This window comes from Monodelphis domestica, chromosome 2 (assembly GCF_027887165.1).
Source record: "Monodelphis domestica isolate mMonDom1 chromosome 2, mMonDom1.pri, whole genome shotgun sequence".
NCBI lineage: Eukaryota > Metazoa > Chordata > Mammalia > Didelphimorphia > Didelphidae > Monodelphis > Monodelphis domestica.
In genome coordinates, this window is record NC_077228.1 from 408,342,109 (window position 1) to 408,363,728 (window position 21,620).

At 36.2% G+C, this 21,620-nt stretch overlaps 1 long non-coding RNA gene across 4 annotated transcripts in view; it reads right to left on the minus strand.

Annotated features, from left to right (window-relative positions):
- Positions 1-2,506: 2,506 nt before the first annotated feature.
- Positions 2,507-21,620, minus strand: part of LOC130457452 (uncharacterized) — a 102,569-nt gene continuing 83,455 nt past the window's right edge. For all 4 annotated transcript variants that reach the window (XR_008916676.1, XR_008916674.1, XR_008916677.1 and 1 more), the window contains 2 exons: positions 6,657-9,391; positions 2,507-2,950 (listed from right to left, as the gene is read on the minus strand). This is a non-coding gene — a long non-coding RNA (uncharacterized LOC130457452). The remainder of the gene's footprint in view (positions 2,951-6,656; positions 9,392-21,620) is intronic.

The following is a 21,620-nucleotide window of genomic DNA, read 5'->3' on the forward strand; positions in this document are numbered from 1 at the left end:
CTTTGTCCACTTCACATCTACATCTGATTGCTGTGCATAATATTGCTCTGTGATGTTATGTTTTTGTGAAGTTTTCATGAAAGTTTGAATTTATTTCAAGCCCTATGTCACCCAAACATTCTGTGCCTTCTAAGGCTTCTGGCAGTGAACCCAAGCTCCAGAGGAAGATGCTTACCATCAAAGAATAATAAAATAAATATAACACCACTACTTAGCGGGCTTTCAGCTATCACAGAGGTTTCTGGAACATAACTTCCACAATAGGTGAGGGATGCCTGTATTATAATTTAAGGAAAATTAATCTGGCATCATCAACAATTTTCTTCAACAGATTTTATCTTTATAGTAACAGCTGATGGAAAAGTTCAGAAAATATAAGATCCTACTGAGACAATTGTTTGTTGGTTACAAAAAATTCACTTGACCTTGTAGAGAGAAATGTGCCTTAAAAGCTTCCCTCCACTAAGGAGTCACACTGGAATATATTAAGAATGTATTGTATTCCTTGGTTAATGTAATCACAGAGATAATTCTGTTGAACAGCCCTCTTATTATTAACTTCAATAATCCATGAAAAAAGAAGATCTATGCTCATTAAAAGTGTTTGTTAGGCAGCTAAGTGGCTCAGTGGATAGAAAGCCAAGCCTAGACACCAGAGGTCCTCCATTCAAATCTAACCTCAGACATTTCCTAGCTCTGTGACCCTGGGCAAGTCACCTGATCCCAATTGCCTAACCCTAACTGCTCCTCTGCCTTGGAACTGATAGCTAGTATCAATTATATGACAGAAGGCAAGGTTTTTGGTTTTTTCCTAATTTTAAGTGATTATATCAATCATGAAGAATATAGTATGCTAGGTCCAAATAAAATAGAATAAAAATCCTCTATAGATGAAAAGGTTGTATAGATTCTCCTGTTGGCCTTTGATATTGCTAATGTCTAAGTGAGACCCATGATTATGTAAAAGAAACCAGACTGACAATACATACAGAAAAAAAATGGATGAAAAGACCTATTGTCCTGACCATTAAACATAATTCAAAAGCTAATCTACTAAGATTACATGTTTCCACATATAATAGATATTTAACAGAGTCAACAAACTGTCCGGAATCGAATAGGAACATGCAATAGTTGATAGAATTTAAGAACATATCAACTTCACAGGGAACTTAACTAGCCATAATTTCACAGAAGTGGATAAAGATATTATGTTTCTACCTTCAGTGCCTTTCAATTGCAATAGCCCTCCGATTGGTCTCCCTGACTTGTCTCCCTCCCCATTCCAATATATACTCTAAGCAGATGCTGTTAATGTTCCGTGAGCCCAGATCTAATTACATCACACCCTACCCAGTCCCTTACTCATTAAACTCCAGTGGCTCCCTGTTACCAGGATCAAATACAAAATTCTCCATTTGTCACTTAAAGTTCTTTACGACTTGGTTCATTTCCACCTTTTCAGTTTTCTTATGCTTTATTCCCTTCCATGTACTTTAAAATCTAGTGATACAGGCCTCATACCAGACACTCCATCTCCTGGCTCCATTCCTTTTCACTGGAATGTACTCCCTCCTCAACTTTACTTCATGTTTCCAAGACTTCCTCAAGACTCAGCTCAGATGGAACCTTCACAAGAGATCTTTCCCAGTTCACCCTATAGCTGGTGCCTTCTCTCTGAGATTACCTCCCATTTACTATATAATACATCTTCTTACCAATGGATTGCATATTGTCTCCCACATTTGAATAGGAACTCATTGAGAGCATGGTCTAATTTTGCCTTTCCTTATATATATAGCTCCAGCCCTTACCACAGTTCCTGGCACATAGCGGGTACTACTAAATGCTTGTTAACTGAAATGTGCCAATCTGAGATATAACCCTCATCAACCCCCCCCCCCCGGGGTCCCTTTAGTCCTGAATTAAGACATGCTGCCAAAAACATGAGATTGAACTAAGAACTAATTAGCTCTTCCAGGACTTTAGACTGATCTAAATGAATACCTGAACACTGGGATTCGTGCTATCTCCTATTTAGGAGTACAAAATGAATTGTTTCCCTTTACAAATATGGATTGAGTTGACCCAGGTCCTTTTGATTATGCCATTCATGAATAAACCAATAAGCATATGAGGGCTGCTAAAATCCCTTTGACATTCTGTGGTTACATCTATGTTCAGTCACTTGGGCTATTTTTGCCTACACATACCTCATACCTCCTTCTGGAAAATGTGGTCTTGTCTGTCCAAATGGATTCAGAGGATGGGAACAAGCTGGATTGCATTTGGAAAATCATGTTATGCTTTCCAGTTATCCTAAGCTGTTTCCCCACACCCTCACACAAACAATCCCATATTTTTAACACTAACACTTTCTTGGTGATGGTGTAACACTCTCTTGTATGGGTATAAATCTTGAGATCTCATAGTAGCCAAAGAATCAAAATGACAGGAGACCCAAAGAACATTTTTTTACTATATCAAAGAACATTTTATTGAAAGAATAATGTAAATATAACAGAAGTCCTTAAATGATTAACCATGAGTCCCACAAATGTTCTATGTCACTGACACTAAAGACCTAAGAAAATTAATCCTTAGCTAAAAGTAGGGATATATATCCCTATATTATATATATTATGTTATAAGTATTCATGTATATTATATATTGTTATGTATGTTATATATTATCATATATAAACATTTGGTTTCTTTTTATTTCATTTGATTCTACTAACAAATATGAAGTAGGTGTTATTATTATCTCCTTTTTTTGCAGATTAAGAAACTAAAGCCTATCCAAATTAAATGATTTGCCCAGGATTACACAGCTAATAAGTATCTGTGACAATGGCTGGACTTAAATCTTCTGAAATCCAAATTCCACATTATGAGGAGGGTCATACCAGAGGTAAAAAGGACACTGAAGTATATTTCCAATGATGATCTGTGGGAAAAATGGAAAAAAAGATTGTTTATGAAATGTATACTAGGAAAAGAAGAGAATGAGGGGTAACAGACAAAAAGGTAGAATGGTATACTTGCATCCAGGAAATGCAAACAGAATTAGAAAAAGACCCTGAGTATAATGAATAGATTATTTATAGAGGATCTAAAGGAGCGCATAGATTAAGAAGGCATACACACCAATCATACATCCACTGAACTGTTGGAGTTAATAAGCATTTATTAAGCACATACTATGTGCATATCCACACACTGGACTCAATACTGGAAATAAAATATGGAAATAAAATATGGAAATGGGAACACATAATGAATGGGCAGGATGTATTTAAGAGGAAATGATTGGAGAAAGGACAGATAAGTTAAGGAACTATTCTTGCCCTCCCTCCCTTCTTTGTAAAGGTGGAGAACTGAGTTTGGAGCATTTCATTGAGAAAGCTGCATGATACAATGAATGGGACCTGAAAGAAGAGTTGGAATTTCACCTCAGACGATTTCTAGTTGTGTGACCCTGCAAATCACCAAACCTCTTGATGTCTTGATTTTCTCACCATTTAAATGAGGTGACATTATGTGATGACCTCCAACATCACTTCGAGATCTAAATCTATAATGCTATATGCTCTCAGGTTCAGACATTATCCCAGTTAGCTTTTTTGGACTCTGTCTCATCCAATCTCTCTTTCCTCATCAGTCTCTTTCTCCTCATTCTCCTTCTCTGTCTCTGTCTCTGACTCTTTCTCTTCTTCAATCTCCCTCCTCCCTACTGCTTTCCCTCTGTCTCAAGTCTTTGTTATAAGGGATGTCTCTTTAAAAAAAAAAAAACCCTTACCTTCCATCTTGGAATCAATACTATGTATTGGTTCCAAGGCAGAAGATTGTTAAGGGCTAGACAATGATAATTAAGTGGCTTTCCCAGATCACACAGCTGGGGAGTGTCTGAGGCCAGATTTGAACCTAGGACCTCTCTTCTCTAGTTTTGGCTCTCAATCCACTGAACTACCCAACTGCCCCCCAGGGATGTCTCTTTTTGAAGAGGGAGATGCAGGAATATGTTTGCAAATGGAAGCAATCTAAATTTGTCAATAAAGAATTTTGAAGAAAATATTAGAACAATCATGAAATTAAGTGATGAAGGTCTAGACTAGAGTGGTAGCCAAAGAGTAGAAAGCAAGCAACAGGCAGAGAGAAGTGCTTCTAAGGAAGAAATGGCAAGAGTTAATGAGCAACTGGAGCTGATATATGAATTAGATTTAAAAAAACTTTTTTTCCTCCAAGCAAAAAAATTTCTTATCTCTCTTCTCAACTACTAGAATTCATTCTAAACCTATCATTTATTCCTTTCTTACAGAAATACTATAGAAGGACAGAAGAATTCTTTCATTGGTCAATCAATATGAATACTGAGTAATTACTCTGTATCAAGCATTGCTCTACTATGGATTTAAAAATATTTACAACATGTTCTCTGACAAAAAGATCTTTATTGCCTAATCAAAGAACCAAGACATATGCATATACAAAGGTAACCTATATAATTCTAGGGAGAGTTGTGGTTTTTTTCCATTTAAACCTTCTATGCAATTGCTAGAAGTTGAAACTGAAATAATTCCTTGATTGTTTCAAAGCCTTTCTTTTACCCATATTTTTCCCACATAATTGCTTCTAATGCCATTTCTTTCCAAAACTAGCATGGCAGTTCAATCCCAAAGCCACAAATGTCACTAGACATTATCCATGATTGATTCGGCCATTGTGCTCCACAACACTGAATCTTTTTTTCAGACAAGGGAAAGAGAAATGCAGTGGTCGCAGAACAAATCCAGTGAAGAGGGAACTTAGAGAAATTTAGCCAACAGACCACCCACTGTGGATGAAAAAGCATACATACACATGAAGCTCCTGGGTCCCTCCCCAGAGAATTGGGCAGACCTCCTGATGGAAAGAGGAGATAATTGTTTTTTGCCGTTGGCAAGTGCATGGAGTGCCTGACACAATGGTGTGTACACAACAGTGCTTAATAAATATTATTAGATGATTCCATCATCAAGGGGAGGATAGGTGGCTTGGCAGAGGAATGGTATGGCCTCACTCTTTTCAACCCAGTCTTGAAGGAGCAATTTTAGGATAAGATATGCTTGTGTCATTTTCAAAAAACACAGGGAAAAGAACATTGCCAACAGATCGAAGATTAAAATTGTTTTATGGACCCACAGAGTAGAACTTTAGATCCTGAATGCTTGAAACAGGACACATTGAGTAAACTAGGACTAGAGGTGAATTTCACTGATTAAAAGTGCCCATACCTTGTATTACCGCCTTCTAAGCCTCTACAGCAGGTTTTCACTTACAGAAATCCCTTGTGGGTTTTTCCCCCAGATGTCTGTTATATTCCTTGTCAAATGAGTGAAAATGGTTTAAAACTTTACCATTAAAAGGTTAAAAAAAGTAGATAACAGATATCACATAACAAATATGGTAAGGATGTTGTTTCAGGGGGGCATAATGAAAGATTGCTCATCCAGATGTCATTGATTCTGAGGTCCAAGATAAATAGCTAAAGAGTTTAATAGTTATATTTATATGAAGTTGAGGGAAAGAAGATATCATTGATGAGAAGTAAAGGAAAGGAGACTTTTCAGAAAAGGGTAGTGTCATCCTATCCATTAACATCTAGTGCTAAATTCAAATCTCATAACATTGCCACAATGCAAAATCATAAAGAATAGCAAAAAATCCCATATCATGTCAGGCTTATTTAATTCTTTCTAAAATAAAAGTAACCCAGTCAAAAGGTGAATAGAATTCTGCAGCATAATTACGTGTGTTGTAATATGACTGGGTTTTAGGAAAGTATAAAACTTAAGGTCCATGGGGAAAGAAGGGAGATTTGATTGTTCCAGAGAAGTTCCAGAGAAGGGAATAAATGAAAAGTCTTGCATGTGGGCACAAAAAAAAATTAACTTCACAAGTATAATAAGATGGCAGAAGAATGGATAGTCTACAGTCATTCTTAAAAAGATCTGGTAATTCAAGTGAACTTCAGGCTCCATATAATTCAGCAGTGTAATGTGGCAGCCAAAAAAGCTAATGGTCTCTTGGGCTTTATTAGAAGAGGCATATCTTTCAGGAATAGGGAAATGATAACTCCATCTTCTCTGCCATCAGACTTGATCTAGAGAATTTTCTTCATTTCTGAGGATAACAGTTTTAAAATGATATGGAGATAAAACCAGAGAGAAGCCCAGAAAGTACAAAAAGAGAATAGGGATACAAGCTGGGATATTCAAAGAATCTGCTGTTTGAAATATCTAGAGAACTCTGGAATGAATCAACTTGATTCTTCATTATATTTGCAGTTCTTGATTTAAACAAACAAAATTGGGCAATCTGGGCTCCCCTCAGGTGTAGATGAGCCAAAGCTTGGGGCAGTGAAATGAATGGTTAAGGGATCATTAGACACTATGAGGGGAAGGTCTTTAAGGGATGATATCTCACCTGAATATAGATTCAGACGATAAAATAAGGAGAACTGAATCAAAGGATTCTCTAAGAAAGCTCCAAATAATAGGAACAAACACCAGAGCCAAGAAATTTAGAGGATCCCAGTGCAAGGGAGAAGGCAGAATAAAACTCAAAAAAAAATCTATTAAAAAGACATTATAGTTTAGAAACAAGAACTTTACCTTTCTTCGCTATGGTTCTTTTTTTTTTAATCTGTGAATTTATTCCCTTATTATTGTTGTTGTTCACTCTTTATTTTCAAAGAGCACCAATGGTATCACTCTCATGATGTCTTGATTCACATGTGAACTGGATTCAAGTAAGGCAGAATTGCACCATTATTAGCATATCTCTCCCTCAACCTCCCTCCCCCCTTCTCTCTCTGTCTCTCTCTGTGTCTCTCTCTCTCTCTCTCTGTCTCTCTCTGTGTCTCTCTCTCTCTGTCTCTCTCTGCCTCTCTGTCTCTCTCTCTCTGTGTCTCTCTGTATCTGTATCTCTGTCTCTGTCTCTCTCTGTCTGTCTCTGTCTGTCTGTCTGTCTCTCTCTGTCTCTGTCTCTGTCTGTCTGTCTGTCTGTCTGTCTCTCTCTGTCTCTGTCTCTCTCTCTGTCTCTCTCTGTCTCTCTCTCTCTCTGTCTCTCTCTCTCTCTCTCTCTCTCTCTCTCTCTCTCTCTCTCTCTCCCCTCCCCCAGTGTTATTCCAGTGTCAAGACAAAAGTTAATTGATAGCCTGGGATACAGTGAATAACTCTGGGGTCTTAGATGTCTAACCAAGCTCTAAGGGCTCCAAGCAACTGCTTCAGCCTCCTTCATGGCTATTGGAACATTGGAAATTCCATAAAAAACATAGAACAGAAAAAGAAGGTTGCACATTAAACTGTAAATATCTATCACATATAGCTTGCTTCTCTACTTAAATAGACTGCAATGCATCAAGGAACAACAGAAGCTGTTCTGCTTTCCTTTCTGGCATTCCTTCTGTTCTCTTCTATGCATTTTTAAAAATGCTTCAAAGATATTCTTTTCTGTTTTGTTGGGAGGGCCACTCTAACCCTAGCATCTTTCTCCCTCCTACCCGCTCCAACTGAAAAAAGATCCTTTCAACAAATATTCATAGTCAATAAAAACAAATCCCCACTTTGTCTGAAAAATTATGTCTGATTCTGTACCTTGAATCCAACCCCTCTCCATGATGAGGCAGGTAACTTGCTTCATCACTGTTCATCTGATCTGTGCCTGAGTTGTTTGATCTATAATATGATGAGATTGGGATCCAGAACTTGACCTCTAGTGATGGCAGGGGTCTGATTTGCATGTTCACCAATTTATAATCTTCTAGTCATTCTTAAGTAGGTCATGGTTGTACTCTAGTTGCTGCTGTGGTTTTAAAATCTTTTAAGTCTTCCAGATTTGGAATCCAAAGATCAGAGTTTGAATTCTGACTCTGTCACTCATTAGCTACATGTAAAATGTACTAATAATACCTAATAGGGTTGTCCTAACAAGAGAGCTTTTAGATCATAGAGTAAATATGAACTATTATGTTTAAGCATTAAACCCAGTTTTTAAGTATCTATTTTTCAGAATTTCAGGAACCAGTGATTTTTGTTGCTGCAGATGCTCCCTCTGTTGCTATAAATGACAACTCCTTTACAACTTAAGGAGATGGACTTTTAAGAGTTGCAGAGTCTGAACAATTGCCACAGTTGCCACCACCAACCTTTTTGTTGATCCACTCTCATCTTATCTCCTCAAACAAGGGACATATGTTACTAGACTGAGTTTTACTCAAAGCCTTTCCAACAGGTAGAACTCATCAGAGCTTAGTGGCGGGCATCTGAGAATACAAAATCACTTCCACACTCCAATGAGCTATTGTAGGAGTTTGGGCAGATGGACATGGGAGATATGGCTAAATTCAAATCAACAGAAAATTCCAAGTCTATCAAATATATAACTTTCATCTCAGTTTTCTCCCTACTTCTGACTTTTGACTAAAGCTATTTCAGGTGGCAAAATGAATTGATTTGAGTTTCAAGTCCTGGTTTTAATGTAGGGATTCTAAAACATAAAGAAACATCCTGAAGGGGCAGAAGGGAGATGGAAGGAGAGCAATTGTGCTGGTTGATCTGATAAACAGCCCCCAAAAATAGTCAACACAAAATTATTTGTACCTTAAAATCATCTTCAGCTAACATCTGAATATAAAACCATAAGCCAAAAGAGATTTTTTTCCCTCCCAGCTGTTTTAAAAATCCTTGGAATATACTTTTGTTTAAAATGTGTAACTTTTACATGTTTATATTAGATCTTATGATTCAAAAATGATTTTTAACTGAAAAATTTTAGCCCATCCATCAGTATCATGGATTAAGACTTCAGAGTTTAAGAAGGGAAAAATGTATTGTGTAAATGGCCAGAGTTCTCAAGTGTCCATTAATATGGTACCTCCATTTGTCTGCCAAAGTTTGATTTTAAAAGGAACTGTATAAAGAAACGGAACAAGAAAGAAATGTGGATCAGCTGCCTGCCAAGATGTGTTTTCAGCAAATGGCTTACAATGTGCATGTTCTCGTATGTGTGTGTGTGTATTTAAAGAAAAAGCAAGAGTCCTAACATTTATGTGGTTGTGTTTCCAAATGTTTAGTTAATTTTTATTGACTTGTGTATGACCCTTAGGGAGAGGAATAGATCTGTGACTTGATGGAAGTTTCCTGATGTGCTCAAAGAAGCTGCCTGTTTACGGTCCTTTGGCAATTCTCTTGCCTCACTGGGGATCTGGAAGTTTGTAAGTCCGGAAATACTCACCTGGAATAATGGACTCAGAGGGGGATCTATCAGATTGCACAGATGTGGGTCCCATTTGGATTTCAGAGAGGCCTGTTTTAACTTACTCTTCTCCAGCATGTACACGTTGGGCCTGATGAATATTGTTCCAATAGAAGAGTAGGAGAACGAAACAAGGTAAAAGAAATAAAGTGGAAAGCAGAAAAAACTAATTAGTAAATAAATTACCAGATATGGGATTAAGAGACAACAATAACTGATTGAAGTATCCCTTGAATTCAATTAAAAGAGAAGTTTGGCTATATAGATATTGAATATTCTTTAAAAACAAGTTATCCAAAGAATAACAAGAAAGAAATATATTGATGGTCAAAGAAAGCAGATATGTTAAATTTTATATAATATTTATTTCAACAAATATTTATCAAATTCCCAGCATGTACAAATGTTTATATTTGTTTCCAAGTTATTAAAAAATATCAACCACACATTCTATATCTTTGTGAACTGGCTGTGCATGAATCTTCATTTTACAGATGGAGAAACTCAACCAGGGTGTGTTGAGTTAACAACTTAATATTTATTTGTGAGCATTTGTGCTTGGTGAGGCATCAGCCTTCTGCACTTTGTACAGCTGTAGGCTCCTGTAGGGTATATGTCTATGTGGCATATAATTGGACTGTACAGTAGCCAAATCCACTTGAACACTAAAATGAGTGAGGTAAGGTTTGGGTTCTAATCATTTTGCTAGTATCACATAAAAGTCAACATTAGGGCTATTCACTAATTCACTCAGAGCTGTTATCATTTTATATGAACTTGAGTTTTTCCACCTTTAATCTGTGTATATATTTCCCATTTAAAAAAAAGGCAAACATGCACTGACTAGAAACATCCAAACACTGCATATAATACAGTACACTGCCACCATCATGATTCTCCTCATTATCAGAAGCATTCTTTGAGTACTTGTCTCTCTACGATTTCTTTCTAGGTCATGTTCAGAACTATTCAGGCAGACCTGGTCCTTGATCCCTAGTTCATATACACTCATAAGAGCCAATTTTTAGTGTGAGCATTTACATCTTAGAAGTCAATAATAAATTCTACAGCTCAGGGCTTGGTTTTGTTGATTATATAAATTTCTTTTTTATTGTTGTTTCTGTTTTATTGCTTATATAGATTTCTACATATATAGGATATATAGATATTAAATATATATTAAAATTATAGAAATTTAAGTGATGGGAAAATATCCAAAATACTGATTAAACTTCATAGTGTGTTGTGCTTACAATTTTTCCCCATTTTTACTAAACATTTACTAAAATATAACTATTTACAGTCCATGCCAATGCCTATGCAATGCCACAATTAGGAGTCCTAGTCTTCTTAGCAACATAATTTAGACACCATCTCCTCCAGAAAGCCTTCTCTAATTCTCTGGAATTAGAGAATTCTTTTTAAATGGCCTCATATTCCATTTTTTTAAAAACCCTTAACTTCCATCTTAGAATTAATACTGTGTATTGGTTCCAAGGAAGAAGGGTAAGGGCTAGGCACTGGGGTCAAATAACTTGCCGAGGATCACACAGCTAATGAGTGTCTGAGGCCAAATTTGAACCCAGGACCTCCCATCTCCAGTCCAGGCTCTCTATCCATCCAGCCACCTAACTGCCCACCAACCTCATATTTCTCGATACATACTTTTATGTTTTTGACTTTGTATCACTGGTGCCAGGTAGTGGTGAATCCATTTCAACAGGGCAAAGAGGATGGGAGTGGAAGGTGAAGGGGAGTTGGAAATTGCCACTGCTATAATTATGACCAAGGCATAGCAAGATCTGAGAAATTTCAGCACATTAATAACAAATTTTCTACCTCAGGTATATTTGCCTTTTCATGAAATGCTTTGAAATATATCTCCTTACCATTAACAACCAGACAAGAGCATCCTCTTACCTTTTATTATGGTCCATGAGTGAAATTTGATTTGTGACTTGTGGCTTTGGGGAAGAGAATGATTAGCACACTCCTTGGCGGGCAAGGGCTGTCTCATGCAAGGCCTGCTGTAAAGTGCAGCAGCTGTGGCCTGTTTTCCCTAATATCTGACATGTTTCTTTGGCCACTGGCCAGTCTGAGCTGTACCCAACACTTCTCCCATCCTTCCTGTGGTTCCAGAATCCTTTGTAAGTGCTACTTGAGACTCCAGTCCACTCCAACTCAAGCCCCCTTGCTCTTTTCCTCCCTTTAATGTGCAGGCATCCCACCCTAATTAATTAACCCAACACCAACTTCATCTTTATGTTACTAGGACCTTCCCACACTTTGCCCCTTTATGCAGCCTGAGGACGTCAGCACATTCCTGACTTCATCACTTGTCAACTCCCTTTCTATTAAAGACCAGGATCCCCTTTCACTGACCTATGCTCCGATTTTGATCTCACTCAAAAGCATCCCACTTTAAGGGACAGTAACAAATGCCACTATATTCCTCTCAGATTTGCAGAATCGTATTCATTAAGCAAATTTTAATTACATATGAAGAGAACAGGAAGAAAAGATAAATACATATAGCATATAAGTTAATCAAATTTTGTGTATGTGTATGAAACATGTCTAGCTCAGTGTCAAAGGTAAAGTCTCAAAATCCTTTTTCACATTTAAAAATCTTGGCTGCACAGTAAAAGTGAGTTTAACCAATATTCTGGGAGAAATTACCAAAACCTTGGGAATTCACATGTTTCCATTTGGGAGCATATCTAGATATTTGATTTAGAAAGTCATCAATTACCTCCTGATGTAAAGGAGGAAAAAATCATAAATATAAGATAGGACAAAGGTGAATGAAAGATCCCTATCATCTTTACCCTTACTCTATTCTGCACAGCACAAAAATCTCCCACCTCAGGACTGATAGTCAGGACTGGTAGTCAAGTCCAGACTTGGAGTCAGGAGGACATGGTTTCAAATCTGGCCTCAAACATTTCCTAGCTGTGTGACCCTGAGAAAGTCACTTAACTCCAATTACCTAACCCTTACCACTCTTCTTCCTTGGAATCTATACTTAGTATTGATTCTGAGACAAAAGGTAAGGGTTTTTTTTTTAAAGAAAGAGAGCAGGGGAAGAAACAAACAAAAGAAACAAAGAAAGAGGCAGAGCGAAAGGAAGGAAGGAAGGAAGGAAGGAAGGAAGGAAGGAAGGAAGGAAGGAAGGAAGGAAGGAAGGAAGGAAGGAAGGAAGGAAGGAAGGAAGGAAGGAAGGAAAGAGAGAAAGAGAGAGAGAAAGAAAGAGAGAAAGAGAGAAAGAGAGAGAGAAAGAAAGAAGAAGAAAGAAAGAAAGAAAGAAAGAAAGAAAGAAAGAAAGAAAGAAAGAAAGAAAGAAAGAAAGAAAGAAAGAAAGAAAGAAAGAAAGAAAGAAAGAAAGAAAGAAAGAAAGAAAGAAAGAAAGAAAGAAAGAAAGAAAGAAAGAAAGAAAGAAAGAAAGAAAGAAAGAAAGAAAGAAAGAAAGAAAGAAAGAAAGAAGGAAGGAAGGAAGGAAGGAAGGAAGGAAGGAAGGAAGGAAGGAAGGAAGGAAGGAAGGAAGGAAGGAAGGAAAGAAAGAAAGGAAGAAAGAAGAAAGAAAGAAAGAAAGAAAGAAAGAAAAAGAAAGAAAGAAAGAAGAAGAAAGAAAGAAAGAAAGAAAGAAAGAAAGAAAGAAAGAAAGAAAGAAAGAAAGAAAGAAAGAAAGAAAGAAAGAAAGAAAGAAAGAAAGAAGAAAGAAAGAAAGAAAGAAAGAAAGAAAGAAAGAAGGAAGGAAGGAAGGAAGGAAGGAAGGAAGGAAGGAAGGAAGGAAGGAAGGAAGGAAGGAAGGAAGGAAGGAAAGAGAGAAAGAGAGAAAGAGAGAAAGAGAGAAAGAGAGAGAGAAAGAAAGAAAGAAAGAAAGAAAGAAAGAAAGAAAGAAAGAAAGAAAGAAAGAAAGAAAGAAAGAAAGAAAGAAAGAAAGAAAGAAAGAAAGAAAGAAAGAAAGAAAGAAAGAAAGAAAGAAAGAAAGAGTTCTGCTGGATTTATTTCTATGTATTAACCTAATCAATTACAAGAATATAACCAGAAAATAGTACCTGATGCCCAAAGAATTTCAGAGGCATCATTTTCTGAAAGGACAGAGAAAGGACATGTCTTCATTCTGTTTTCACATAGTAAAACTTTTTGTTTTTTTTTTTTGTTTAAAACCCCTTTTGTTTAAAACCATATGTGTAAGACTAGATCCTTTTCGTATGTGCATACTTAATAAGCCCTGTTTTTTATATACTAAGATATGCTTTCCTTCAGATACTACTAAACTTCTATCTCTACAATACAATCTGACTTGTTTTCCATTGGTTGATAAAGTTCAATTTAAGGAAGAATGTCCTAGCATTTAAAGATTTCTTTTAATGTAAGGGGCTGCCTTGTACGGTAGTGATATGTCCATCATTTGAGGTGTTCTAGAGAAAGGTAGACTTCTCAGGAATGTCAAGCCAGAGTTGGTAACCAGGAACATATGAATGAGGTTTTGCCTCTCTCAGGCTTGAAATTTAGGGGGCTATAAGAATCCTTATTTGGCAGGATAAATATGCATATATATTCTTGTAATTAAATATTACATTAAATTTAACATCTAATTTGAAAGAATAATTAGCATATTTAACAAAATAAATTTCAAATGCTTTCACTTTTTCTTCTCCTAATCTACTTGCCCTGGACAAAAAAAAAATTGCAAGTTACATCTCTGTGTCAAGGAAAATCATGTTTCCAGCAGGCATAGGGCTAGAAGATCTGGTTTCCTCCAACTCCAAAATTCTGTGTAATATTAAGCCAATCAATGATATTCTCTTGCTTAGACTGCATCACAACCAATAAGCATATGTTTATAAACAAGATGTGTTTTGTCTTACCATTTTAAACAGAAGCCCTTTAAGAGTAGAGAAAATGTCAACATCTTTGTATACAACAGTGTGCATGATGTGTGTCTATTTAATAAAGCTTGTATTGAAGCTTGGTCTATTAACGCTTAACCTTAAGACCTATACATATAGTGCCTTGTTCATTAAACTGGAAATTCACCAACCTTAGATCATAGTATTTGAAACTGGAAGGGACCTTAATAGCAGCTTGTCCAACTGTTTCATTTTACAAATAAAGAATTTATAAACCCCAAAGGGGAAAAGTGGGTTAGTCAAATATATGTAAGGAGCAAATGAAAAAGGCAAGATCTGACTCTAAAACTAGTACACTTTCCATTGTACTGTGGAAACTATCTATACATAGGTTGTGAATATGATTTCATAATCAGAAGTGAACCTAACTAGTATATTCCTTCCAGAATTAAGCCTGGACATTTCCTGAAGCAGAATTGTCAGAATCTAACCATTTAACATTATTATTCCTATCTAAGAGGCATCATAATGCTCAAAGGCATTTTTTAAAGGCACTGAGGCAGAAAGATCTGACTTCAAGTTCTGCTGTTCACATGTACTGGTTGTGTAACCAAGGGATCAATCATTTAATATCTCAGAATCTCCAGTAGCTCTTTAAGAATGAAAGTTAGAGGCAGGCGCTAATCTGCATCAACAGAGAAGAGTTTCTTTCCATACTGGAATTTGGAAGGAAGGAAGGAAGGAAGGAAGGAAGGAAGGAAGGAAGGAAGGAAGGAAGGAAGGAAGGAAGGAAGGAAGGAAGGAAGGAAGGAAGGAGGAGGAAGGAAGGAAGGGAGGAGGGAGGGAGGAGGGAGGGAGGGAGAGAGGGGAGGGAGAGAGGGAGGAGGTTCTTAGAGTCAAGAAGTTCAACAGTGGGTCACTTCAATATATATTGAGTATAAATGTACTGGAATTGAGTGTTAATTGAAAACATTTAGCTCAAAAAAATTCATTATTTTAGATGTAGTAAATTCCTAAAGACTGTCTTAAAATGGATCACTACAAGGCAAAATCTTGACAGAGAACTCATCTTTACCCCCAAACTTTCCCCTCTTCCTCATTCCCCTATTACTTAAGAGAGGCTCAGAACTTAAGCCCATCCTTGAGTCTTCCACTCTTTCTCAATTCCCATAACTAATCTGCAACGAAGTTCCATCAATTGTACCTTTACAACATCTCTCATACACACCATATTTTCCCCTAAAAATGCCACCATCCTGATTCACACCTTCATCACCACACACCTGTTCTTTTGCTGTAGCCTCCATGTTGGTCCCTCTTCCTTAACTGTCTCTCACTCCAGTCCATCATCCACTCAACTATCAAAATAACATGGTTCTGATCATGTCATCCCCCTATAATTCAAAAAACTCAAGTGGCTCCTTATTACCTCTCTGTTCTCTAACTTTTAAAACCTTCTTTAACGTGGCTCATTCACATCTCCTCCATCTTTTTACACCTCACCTCACCCCAACATCCTCTACAATGAGTCTGTTCCTCATGTAAGATACTCTATCTTCTGACTATGCATATTTTTTGGCTGTCCTCTATGCTCTATACTTCTCCCTCATCTCTGCTTTCTGGCTTGCTCAGCTTTTGTCAAATCTCAGCTAAGAGTTTACCTTCTTCAAGAAGCTTTCCCCCAAGCAATTACTAGTGCTTTCCCTCTAAAATTATTTCCAATTTTTTTTTTCTGTAAAGCAGCTAGGTGGTACAGCTCTTCTGTGTAAGTGATTGGGCAAATCACTTAACCTCAATTTCCCATCTATAAAATGGGAATAATCATATAAATAATATTATATTTATTTATATATATGTACATATATATAAAATAAAATGGGGAAAATAGGGAATAACACCTACCTCCTTGGGTTGCTATGAGAATAATATTTGTAAAGCACTTAGTACAGTGCCTAGCACATAATAGGAACTACATAATGTCAACTATTATCATATATCTTGTTTATACAGAGTTGTTGGAATGTTGTCTCCCCCACCAAATTGTAATTCTTCAAGGGCAAAGACTGTTTTTGTCTTTCTTTTTTATCACTAATGCTTACCACAGAGTCTGGAACATAGTAGTCACTCAATAAATGCTTGTTGAATTGTTACAAAATGAGAAGGTAAAAGAATTAAGAAAGAAAGTATAAGATTTATCAGGTAAAATTAAATGAAAAGAAAGAATTGGGCAGAGTTAACTGTGAATTGGCAAAACAGGCTTCCTATCCTTTCAAGGAGACACTTTAAAAGGCTAAAATTAAGAAAATCAAATCTTGGCAACACTGCCATTCTTAAGATAAAAACTAAAATCACCACCTCCCCTTGGTTGCTAATATTGCTAACATTTCCATATGCAAGGGCATATGGAAAATATAAATTCAAGTGAATCGGACAGCTAGTTGAACTATTTTTGCTGTCTATATTTATTAGATTATGACTCCAATTTGAGGCTTATGTGAATGTTCAGGTTATTTCTTAATTTTAATTTAATTAGTTGTAGCCTTTGACTGAATATAACTAGTATTTGGCATCTAGATATTTTACTAAATGAATGTTTGTATGTTTTTCATTCATAATAAAATAATCTAAATATGCCTGCTTAAAGAGTGGATTTGAAAGTCTGGAAGTAAGGAGAATTGAATTCAAGTCCTGATTGTTAATTATTAACCATATAAACAATGGATAATTCATTTAAATTCTGAGCCCCAACTGTAAAGTGAGGGTCTTAGACTATAGGAGGAGTTCTGAACCTGTATATAAACTATTTTTGTTTTAATATCTGATGCCTGAATTTCAACAGAATAATTTCCTTTGTAATCCTTTTTATTTTATTTTGTACAATTTTAAAACATTATTCCGAGAAGGGGTCCTCATCAGATTGCTAGAGACCTATGTCACAAAGAAGGTGAAGGACTCTGGACTAGATGGTTATTCCCCTCTTGCTTTAAACCAGTGATCTTATAAGCTGTGAAATTGGAATAAGAAAACCTGTACTATTATGCTTATATGATTATGTTGATGAAAGGGCTTTATAAATTACAAACTGCAATATAAGTGTGAGATGTTCTACTACTAATTTTATCATAATAATAGAACATTATTATGTTATCATTATAATAAATATATTGACATTAATGCTAAATATTAAGATAATTTTCATAATGTACTATTGAGTGTTGTTATAAGAATACCTCTGCTTTTAAAATATTGATATAATTTATTAAATATAATATTTAAGCATATAAAATCACTAATATAGTTTTCATTATTAAAATGTTTAATTAATTGTTTTACTATATTGTAAAAATACAATGACCTTGATTCTATACTTGAATTTGGCATCAGAATTCTGGGGTTCAATTCCTGCTTCTGATATGGTGTATGATTTTGGGCAAGTCAAGACCTCAAAGGATCGGTTTTCTAATCTGTAAATTAAACTAGTTTATTAAACTAGTAAATTAAACTAGTAAATTAAACAGGATTCTGTAAGAAATTTGACCTTAGGGGGCAGCTGGGTAGCTCAGTGAATTGAGAGCTAGCCCTAGAGACGGGAGGTCCTAGGTTCAAATCTGGCCTCAGACACTTCCCAGCTGTGTGACCCTGGGCAAGTCACTTGACCCCCATTGCCTACCCTTCCCACTCTTCTGCCTTGAGACGGAAGGTAAGGGTTTAAAAAAAAAAGAAAGAAAGAAATTTGACCTCAGATATTTAAAACACTTTGTAAGCCTTCAATTATTTTTTAAATACCAACTATTATTAAAGTATTTATAATTTGAGCTCTATGGAAAGTTGTGCTTACATTAAAAAAAAAATACAGGCTGATGGCAGGCTCTATAGTTTACCATCAACACTACCTAGACATCCTGTCAACATTTCAAATTCAAATTGTTCAAAACAAGATTCATATATTTCTCCTTTGGTAGTTGTACTGATAATAAATTCAGTCACCTAGTTTATATTTTAAGTTGATTGTTGAAAAAGTTTTCTCTATCAAATTACTGTTTGATTGTTGTGGCTATATAAAGTCTTTTCTAAATAAAAAATAAATTGGGCAGTTTTTTGTAATTTCCTTACACTATGAAAAAGTTGCAAATCGATTTACTTTAAAACCAAATACCCAAAGAAATCCGTGCAATTATTTCAAGCTATTTCTTTGATTTTAAAATCATGAAACTAAATAGGGTCTCCAGTCACTGCTGAAATACTGAGAAATATAATTTCTGGTTACCCTTCTAAGCTAAGGAGGAAGATATTAAAAGAGGGAAAAGAAAATCGTCCTTTGGGTCTAACAGCTGAAAAAACTGAAGTCATTAACACTCTCTCTCTCTCTCTCTCTCTCTCTCTCTCTCTGTCTCTCTCTCTCTCTCTCTCTTCCTATCTCTCTCTCTCTATTTCTCTCTCTGTCTCTCCATATGTCTCTCTCTAGCTCTATCTCTCTGTCCTTCTCTGTCTCTCTCCTTCTCTCTCACACATACACACACCCCCTACTATATCAAAACAGGGGCAACTTCCAGCTAGTAACTCCATCTGCTTCACAAAAAAAAAAAAAATTATTTGCAAATGAATTCCAAATGAGTCCTCCCATAAGAGTCAGAAGGAACCAAGAGCTGAGTATGAAGCCAAAAGCAAACAAGCATCTATACTTTTAAATATATATGTATATATGCATATATATTACTAGTCATTCTGGTGATTGCTTGGAAGTGAGGTTATGCCTCACCCCATTTCTTTTTCCCTCATAGTTTTCTCCTCTGGTTGGCTTCCTTATTCCTATGAGTCATCAATTGTTATTGTCTTTTTTACTGCTCCAGTGTTGATTCTTAAAAAACCTTGCTGAAAATCCTCTTAATGCAAAGAATGGCCAGATGTGCTAACATAACACAGCCCTGGTGAAACTCTTGACTTGTTTAAAATTCAAGTAGCATGACATCTCTTTACAAATCTGGCTCAAAAGAAGCATGGAAACAGCTTTTCTGCAACCTATAAGGCCAAAAACACAAATTAGCTGTGCACATTTTTTCCTTTGACAGCATTCAGGAATGATGTGTGAGACACAGTTGTTGGCCAAAAGCCATGGCAAAGCATTGTGTTAAAAAAAATGTGCAAACACACACACAGCATCTGTTTTTAAGCCAAAAAGCTACTTAAGATTCATTCCTTCAGTACTCAGTTTCTGAATTCCAATGTTATAAATACCTATTATGTATAAGACACTGTGCTAGATCATAGGGATACCAAAAAAAAAAAAATTCAGCCTTTGCCATTAAGGAGTTTGAAAGTCTATGGGAGGGGGTAGCTGGGTAGCTCAGTGGATTGAGAGTCAGGCCTAGAGCTGAGAGGTCCTAGGCTCAAATATGGCCTCAGACACTTCCCAGCTGTGTGACCCTGGGCAAGTCACTTGACCCCCATTGCCTAGCCCTTCCCACTCTTCTGCCTTGGAGCCAATACACAGTATTGACTCCAAGACGGAAGGTAAGGGTTTAAAAAAAAAAGTCTATGGGAGACAAGCTAAGAAATGGGGACACATGAAAACTAAAGAGTGTGATGCAGAGAAGAATGTAAAAAGAGCAAAGGTGAATTTTAGAACAAGCACTTAAAAATATAAAGAAGGAAAGGTCACTTTCAACTGAGGAAGTCATGAAAGGCTTCTTAGAAGAGGTAATATCTGAGCTAAGGCTTAAAGAAGAAAAGATTTCTTTTTTGTTTTTTAAAACAAATGTTTACCATGTCTCTCATACTTCCCAACACACTTGAGCAATAAAAAAGGAGAGAAAACTCTCACAACAATTATGCATAGTCCCAAAAAACAAATTCTGACATTAGGTTTATGTAAAAATATATCATTCTACATTTAAATCCACCAGCTCTTTGGCAGGAGATTAATAGCTTGCTTCATCATCAGTCTTCTAGAATCATGGCTATCATTATGTTAATCAGAGTTCTATGGTCTTTCAAAATTACTCTTCTTTTCACTGTTGTTAGCTTTATATAAAATGTTCTAATATATTCACTTCAATTCTGCATCATTTCAGAGAAATCTTCCAAGTTTCCTCTGAAACTTCCATTTCATCATTTCTTAGGGCATAGATACTTTATTACATTCATGTGCCATAACTTTTTTAGCCATCACCTAATAGACAGCCACCTTTCTACTTTGGCTTCTAGTTTGGGGATACCAAATAAAGAGTTGTGCTAAATGCTTTTGTACTTATAAGTTATTTTCTCTTTCTTTTATCTATTTGGGAGATAAGCCTAGCAGTTGCATATCTGGTCCAAAGATTATGGAGAGTTTAGTGATGTCTTACACAAAGTTACAAAATGCTTTTTAAAATATTTGGAACAATTCACAGTTCTACTAATCATGTATTAGTGTGCCTCTATTTTCCCAGACCTCCAACATTAATTATTTTGCTAACCTAATGAGTATGAAGTGAAACCTTGGAATTTCTTTACTTTGCATTTCTCTGTTAGTAATTGAGAGCATGCTTTCCTATGGCTGTTGACATCTTTGGATTTTTTTGCCTGTTTTTTTGCCTGTTTATTTCTTTTGACCACATCTATTGGGAATGGCTCAATAAGAGAAAGATGTCTAATAGAGATACAGAGGCAAAGTCTCTGAAGTGCTAGGGCATAGCCTCTGTAAATATAGTATAAAGGAATAATGTGATGGCATGAGATTGGAATAGCTTCCAGTTGCCTAGATCTTAAAAATATGTGAAAGGGAGTAATGTGAAATAGAAAGATAGACTATATCCAGATCACAGAGGTTATAAAATATCAGGCTAAGGAGTTTGTATTTTATCTTATAGACAATGAGGAATTCTTGAAAAGTTTTAAACAGAACAAGGAGGGTGGAAAGTTATACAATCAGACCCTTGCTTTAGGAAGATTATTTTGACAGCTGAATAAAGATTAATTTGAAAGAGGGAGAGGCAGGAATCAGAGTAATCAGTTAGGAGGCTATTGCAATAGACCAGGCAAGAAATTGTAATAAAAGTCTGAATTGGAGTGATGACAGTCGGACAAGAGAGAAGGGGATGGAAATGAAACATATTGTATGAGTAGAATTGATAGGATTGACAACTAATTGGGTGTGGGCAGCAAGAGAGGAGGAAGAATCGAAGATAACTTACAGACTTGAATGACTGACTGGTAGGATGGTAGTGCTGTAAATAGGAATAGGGAAATTGGGAGAAGAGTCATAATTTGAGGGAATGGAGATGAGTTCAACTTTTAGACATAATGAGCCTGAGATGTCAATGTAGAGTCTCTGGTTGGATATGTCCTGGAGGTATTTCAGAATTTGGGACTAGAGCTCAGGGGAAAGATTAGGAATTGGGAACCAAGTTAGATAAACTAAAAGGAAAAATGCCATGACTATTGCTTCCTGATCAAACATCTGGGGTACCTGTGTTCACCAAATAG